At 39.2% G+C, this 7,506-nt stretch overlaps 1 long non-coding RNA gene across 1 annotated transcript; it reads left to right on the top strand.

Moving 5' to 3' along the window:
- The first annotated feature begins 4,689 nt into the window (after positions 1-4,689).
- Positions 4,690-6,914, top strand: LOC123971346. The gene is made up of 5 exons (XR_006825159.1): positions 4,690-5,006; positions 5,093-5,148; positions 5,540-5,705; positions 5,789-5,858; positions 5,984-6,914. It is a non-coding gene; the product is annotated as an uncharacterized LOC123971346 (long non-coding RNA).
- Positions 6,915-7,506: the final 592 nt, after the last annotated feature.

Raw genomic sequence — 7,506 nt, 5'->3', positions numbered from 1 at the left:
GCAGTTGAAATGACTGTTACTGCATATGCACAAATTACTAACATCCGCAAAAACTGGGCCAATGATATCAGTGTGACAGCATGTTTCGCCTCACATTTTAAAAAAAAAGAAGAAGCTAATCATCATAATAATTTTTGTGATTTTAAAATGGGCCCTTTTATTTTTGGTGCCACTGCCAATGTTACCATTACTGTTAAAATCACAAAAGTGAATAATATCCAGACTGTTTTAAGAGCATTTATCCCAGTGTTCACAGCAGTGACACACATACTTGGTGGCAGAAAAGTTTTTCTAATCCACTCTAACACTGGTGTGTCACAAACCATGTGGATAAACGCGTGTTTGGGGTTTGGGTGGCACATGCTGTGACAAAACCACACGGAAACATTTTATCACAGATATATAATCTCGGATCAAGGTTCCAAATAATAGGCTTGGCCGTAAATGAAGTGTCCTACTGCTAGACAAATGCCCCTGCACAAAAACACTGTAACACAATTTCCCTAATTATCCTTTTTTTATTTGAGAACAGTATTTTCCACAATATTTAATTTATGAGTAATTGCTTTTATAACTCACAGTGAGTCATGAGGATGTAAAATAAAAAAAAAAGTCATTCATGGTTTCGCAAGTATTAACAGACATTTTATCTGCACAGAATGACATGTTGTTGCACTGAAAAAAAGAGAAAGAGACGTCTAAAATAAAAACTGTTTAGTGAAAAACTTCTTTAGTGAAGGCAACACCCTTGCAGGGGGACCCCAAATGCTGTGGTCCCACATTGAAATTATTCACTTCTCAAGCACCATTCATACATATTTCCACACAATGTCATTAAAGGAGAAACACGTAGAGCCAGAGGTGTGATACAATTACTTGACCTATGACTTAAAAACAAGTTCTTCTTCCATGAGACAAAATATTTTAAGTCACTCTCGTAATGTCTGAGAACAAACTGCATTCGTGGTGTGATGTAACCCAACATCAGCTGCACTACAAATCCAGAGCTGCAGACGCTTCATGTGAGGTCACTGCTTTACTCCACTTGAAAAACAACAAGGAATGTGTGTCAGGACAACCACAAAGGAAATTTAGTGAAGAGTTTCAAGGCATCTAGCTGACGTTTCTACCCAGGAGAAGCTTAGAACGAGTCAACAAGCAAGGACTCATGGACAGTGTTTTCTTTTTTTTTAATAGAAAAATGTAAAAACCAGGTATTAAAAGTTGCTGTTGTGTAAATGCTCTGTATAGCGCCTTTCTTACACTACATCGCATTCACACACTGAGCCAAACTAAAATTAACATTCACACACATTCATACACTGGTGGAATAGCCACCAGGGGCAATTCAGGGTTCAGTATCTTGCCCAAGGACACTTCCATATGCAGCCTGGAGGAGCAGGGGATTGAACTGCCGATCTTTCGATTAATGGGCAACCCGCTCTATCTCCTGAGCGACAGCCGCCCCTTTATGGAACACTACCTAAAACAGATTTCACATTTCTCATCCACTTTTGATTTTAAGGACAATACCAGTGATGCTTCATGTTTTATACCTTTTACTAAAAATCACATAAATATTACAGTGGTGTCCCCTGTGATTCAAATTTCTTGTTTTATTACACCATCAGCACAAAACTCCTAAATATATTTTCTGTCATATGTGACAAAGAAAAGCTGGGGATTCTCACACTTGCAAGAGTGTGAGAATCCCCCACTAGCTCCCCCACTGGCCTCCCTCGCAAGACACATTGTGCCTAATATGCTTCTGAGTAATTAGTACTGTATGCACCGCCTGTTATGTGGGCTTTAAAATCTTGTATGGGATAGCCGGTTTAGAAGATTGTGATCACTGGGGGGCATTGGTAAGAATGCCCATGGCTTTAACTCCACAGATGAATCTTTATTTTCAAAAGAAGTTTTGCTGTGTCTAGGCGTGTGAATGTGGTTCTAAAATTCAAAAGAGAAACACTGTATTAAGAATATAAAGCACACTTATTCTATGTGCTATTTTACATTAGATCAATAAATGTATATATTACAGCCAGCCTCTTTTGAAAATATTTTCACTGTTAAAAAGCCACGCTAAAATACACCGATTACAATCAGTCAGTGAAAATAGTTTTGTTTTTCATTTTTAATACCATTGAAAGATTTTTTCTACATGTCACCATAATCTACATTGCCAGATGTCAGATTGCCTGATTCTTTCTGTTGGAAAAGTAAAAGAATGTTCTGGCTGACTGGAAATGAGGTGCCATTATGGCTTAGCCTTTCACTAAAGCCTGCATTTAGGAGTCTAGCTGCCACTTGGAGCTGTGATAGCCACTTTCGCACCAAAGCAATTTCAAACCAGATGAAACATTTGACAAGTGCCGTGGTGACCATGTGAGGTCCAACCCAAATCAGACAAACCAAGCCAGCCTGGCAATGGGGTTTTCAAAATAACTTTCACTCCAAACTCCCATGTGCCTCCTATTTAGTGGGTGATTTCTGACGTCAAGTTAGGTAGACCTGTGTAAAGGCCACACAGGTCTATTTAAACAGGGAGGGTCTATAATGTGCACGTTAACGCAGCGCAAAATACATACTCCATATTTACTGTGTGTGTGATTTGCATATTCTGTCATTTTTGTGTTCTTTGGTGGAGCGAGTGTTTGTTTGGTGAATAGAACACATTCAAACTGTTTTGGAGTCTGGATTTGGCTCATAAACTCATTTTGCCTCAGGTTTCATTTAACATGTTTGAATCTAATCTTGTATGACCTTGCAGATGTAACATTGTTTAATCATGTTTATTGTATTTAATTGTATGGTTTACCAGAATGAATGCTTCATTTACCTTTTTATGACTGCACACAAAGGCACTGCAGAGTGACAAGGCATAGGTCTGGGATCCTTACACATCAAGAGAAACCTGTTGGCCTAAGACCTGAGAAAAAGTCCATGGCTTGATGGCAGTTAACTTTACAGTCAGGGGCCAATTCAATAAAGATCGTTTTTCACCCAGTACGCCTCTTCAGCTGAGCCTAAAATGAGAGAGGATAGAAGACAGTAACTCAAGCGCTATGGAAGGGCGTCTGACTTGCCACATTAAAGGAAAACTCAGGACGCTGTCAAGCAGCGTTAAGTACTGCTCTCATAAACTCCTGTCACATACTATAGACTGGCTGTGAATGAACTGCACCATAACCTCTGTGTGACCTCTTTCTCTGTATTACAATTCAGAGGTCAAAGACAGTTCCAGACAGAGTGGTCAGTGTTCTTCCTGACACATACTGAATCACAAATTTTCCCCTCCCAAATTAATTATAACCATTAGACTAATAACCACAAGCATGCCATCAAACAGCAAGTAAGGTCATCTAGGTTTACAGTTAAGGACCATGGCCAGTGTGGGAAACTGGGGTGGATATATGAGTGGCTCAATGAACAACAAGGCGGTAAATATAACTCACAGCCTTGGGACAATCTATAGTAAAGGGATGGGTACGATTAAGGTACAATTAAACAGGTAAATAGTAGGAGGCACCACTCTCCACTGTAAGCAGGAAAAAGCCATTACCAAGAACACAGACATACGCCTTGCTCACCCAGCTGTTGTATATGGGCAGCAAATGCATGGCATTCTCCAAGCAACGTAAATCAGTCATATTATTCTTGTTCTTTGCCCAACATGAATATGAGCAGGAGGTAGCAAGTGTTGCTGATAAATATTTAATGGCTGCTGGGATTTTAAGCTTTAAGATTTTAAGTCCAACTGAAATCACATTTAGTCATCCGTTTTTGCAGTCAAAAAGTAGTTTAAAAAAAAAAAAAAAAAAAACTTTCAGGAAATATCAGAAGTATTAATTTTCTTACTCTGCCACTGGAGGGGCATGCAAGAGTTTGTGTAAGAGTAGCTGGCAGGCTGAGCTCCAGCAGGGGAATGACAGACGAAGTAAACAAACTTGTGCTATAGTGCCAGGAAGACAGTGTGCTGTTAACACTGGTGTTGTAAGTTTTATGCTGCTTAATGCTGCCTAACCCTAGCCTACAAACTGCTTCATGGCTCATTCAGTGGAGGATACACAAGACATGTATTAATGTTTGTTATTTAGTAAAAAGGACACTTTAGTAGGAAAGCTAATACGGGTTGTTGTTCAAAGTCTGTTGTGTTGTGGAGCAGGCTGCTGTTTGGCTGTTAGTGAGTGTGACCGCCTGCCAGTGAAAGAACAGGGATGTTACTGCTTTATGCAAAGATGTTTTAAAATGAAGTGATTTGATTGGCTGAGTGTGAAACCACAAAAAACAAAATATATTTTTCTCCCTTTTAGTTTCTGATTTGACAGAGCAGATATTCAAGCTGCAGCAGAAAAAGACAATTTAATTTTTGTTACAGGTATAATGTGTAACCTTATATGTAAACTACATTTTTTGTTATAGATGTGAGAGACCACTAGAAATAATAACAACAGTTCAGGTGGGTCTTTCTTACCTTTAATTGTAAATATTACAATGTATTTTCCATTTTCATGCCTCAAGAATCTTAAAATATTCAGACACCCCTAAAATGGACCATACCATTTCCTAACCTTGACATTGGTTGAATGTCTTGTCTGCCTGCATTACAGGGGCTCAGTGAAGTCCAGTGCATCACACAGCATGCTAATGGAGACACTGTAGCTTAATATAAGTAGATAGCTGCTTAGCTTGTTTAATACTGTTAACTTTCCTACCTTCAGAGTTTCGTGATTAGATTGTGTTTCTATGGATGAATGCTAAACTTAGCTAGTTTCTAACTTTTGCCTTTACACTTTAGCTAATGTTGACTAATATTAGCTAGCTAAAGCTAACATTTCTTTTACTTAAATGAGCTATCTGATGTTAGCTAGCTGATAGCTCACTCAATCATTTCTAATATTGGCTTGGCATTTCATTACCGCTGTAAAATGTCATATTTGATCTTTTTACAATAAGCACACCATTTGTTTTCACACTGGAATTTGGGAATTTTAACTGGCTAGGTAATTGAAAAATGTTAAAATTCAGGTGTGTTATTTCAAATGTATGATTACTACTTTATTGAATGCAGATTATATTTCATTCACAGTCAACATGAGCAAGAGGAGAGGAGATATTCCACACTTTTTTGGTGCCAAAAAAAGAGTAAGTTGAAACTTAAAATGATAAGAGTTAGAATATAGAGATAATAATGCAGCATATATTTTTTGAGTGTCTTTGATTCTGGTTCAGCATTGTGTAATTGGCACTGTGCCAGCGACTAGCTAGTCAAATAAGCATACTCCAACAACATGTACATATGAAAACTAGTGATTTACTAGAAGGCTGTGTGGCTATATGCTTCTTCTTTTGGTGGAAGCTAGATGCTACTTAGGTTCCACTTTGTGAATATAATACACACTTAATAAGACTAGGGGTCCTCCCCAGTGACAGCTGTGTTTTACCTGTTTATATGTAAAGGGCTCCGACTGACAATCAGAATTGATTAATTCACCCACTAAGTAAACTAAGCCTACTAATTTTGCTCAATGTGTAGAGACATGGACACGAGAAGAAGGTGTGGTGCAACCCCCGTTAAGCGATTATCCAGCTCTACCTTTGATTTTCTTCACTATACAAGCTGTAAAGAACGGAAGATTGAATCGTTTTGGATAGACTGCGAAGATCACAAATGCCTTCAATGATGCACCTCTGGGAAATAGGTAAAAAATGTCCATGTAATATTTTCTCTAAGGTCTGCAACACTTTGTGAATAAAACATTGATTGATGTTCGAACTGCTGAAGTCACAGATGGGGCTAGCAGTTATTCAGATGAATCAGCAGCACTGCAAACAAGCTAAGCAGCTAGTGAAAGGTAAGCACAATAAACCACTTTCTTAATTTGCTGTCAGAATAAGTTGTCTCTCCAGAGACAGTATACTGCACGTTCATGCATTTTAATTTTTATTAAAGCAAAGCATTTGCTTTCAATCCAATCAGGTTGGAGGTACAATATTTGGCCGGGGAGGGGCAGAGAGCTCTTGCTGCCCAGGCAGGCCTGACGCCTCAACCAGGCTTTTACAGTAGGAAGGAGTGAAGCACACAGAGGTTTACCGCCATGCTGGGATCACCAGTTTAATGGAGGCTCGCCCTATCCCACATTCAAACCCTGCATCTCTTGGCTCCCTTCCGGCAGCTGGAGTATACTGGGGAGCGTTCCCATGGAAAAGCTGTTAAACTGGCCACAGTAGTGAGGATGAGGAACAAGTTTCCATCATGTTCTAACTAGCTACAAAGAGATTCACATATTGCACTGCCATATAGACTTCTCTTCTGTAAGATAGTTCTAGTAGGCTAATTGTGATGTAGTAAGTTTTAGTTGGCAGTTGGAGATTTTGTCTGCTTTTTTTCTGTCCTTTTCCAGTCTAGTGGCTACAGGTGTGTACATGACCAGGTCTATTTCCTCCTGAACTGACCTATGAGGGGTCTGAGTGAGCTTGTTTTTGCATCGTCTCCATGTTGCTATGCAGACTGACTTTTCCATTGGCTGGGTTTTACCAGTCATCCTTAAAGACAAGCCTGGTCCTGATTGTTCCGGATCGTACGGCGGAATCAAATTAGGGACTGGTAATGGCCATAAAGTCCATGTCTGAGGCATTATACTCAAGGGCGTGGGCCCACCTCACATTTCCCATCCGCATTTCCTTTCGTCCTCGTTTCTGAGTGGGACTGTCAGCTTTTTTTCATTACCAGCTAATCTGGAGGATTTGTAACTAAAACAACAAACAGATAAAAACGCACAAATCAATGGGAGAGAGTGATGTTCCACCAATCAACTGTATGTTCATAATTGGCCAACTCATACATCATGCTTGTTCTTCTATGAATGGGCCCCATGCTTTGCAGTTGTTTATAAAATTCGAGGTGGATATCCTGCTGTTTTTTTCTTCATCAGCGTTCCCTCACTTCAAAGCCTCAGTAACCAAAATGCCAAAAGTATCTGCATTAACCTTTCCCCCTAGCATAACCATAGGTACTTTACAGATGCTCTATATCAAGATGTGGGAGCATTTTAAACTACTTTAATATGTAAACAGTAGCCACCATACAATTACTAACTGTTACATGTGTCTGTTGTTTGATTAGTTATATCCTCATTTACCCTATCCTGTGGGCATGCGAACACTGAATTATTGTTTGCTTTAAATGTGAATTATTAAAAAGAGCCAGCAACCAATTTTGAAACATTTCCATACTCCTACTTGTGAAATATTGGAGGCACTCTTCTTTTCTCTGCAGGACCCTTAGGCTTTGAAATTATACTGTGGCATTTTGCTGGCACAGTTATAACAGGTAGATATCAATCTCTCCTTTCTAAAAATGTATCCCACCATCCTTTGCTTGGCTTTTGATGTGTAAGATCAGCACCGTAATGATTACCTTGTTGCGCAACACCTGTCACTCTAGTTTAGATTCTCGCATATTCTGACTTGCAGAATTCTTTTGGAAAAAAACCCACCAGA

This window comes from Micropterus dolomieu, linkage group LG05 (genome assembly GCF_021292245.1).
Source record: "Micropterus dolomieu isolate WLL.071019.BEF.003 ecotype Adirondacks linkage group LG05, ASM2129224v1, whole genome shotgun sequence".
Lineage (NCBI taxonomy): Eukaryota > Metazoa > Chordata > Actinopteri > Centrarchiformes > Centrarchidae > Micropterus > Micropterus dolomieu.
Note: the sequence above shows the minus strand (reverse complement) of the source record. Positions and strands in the feature narration are given on the sequence as shown.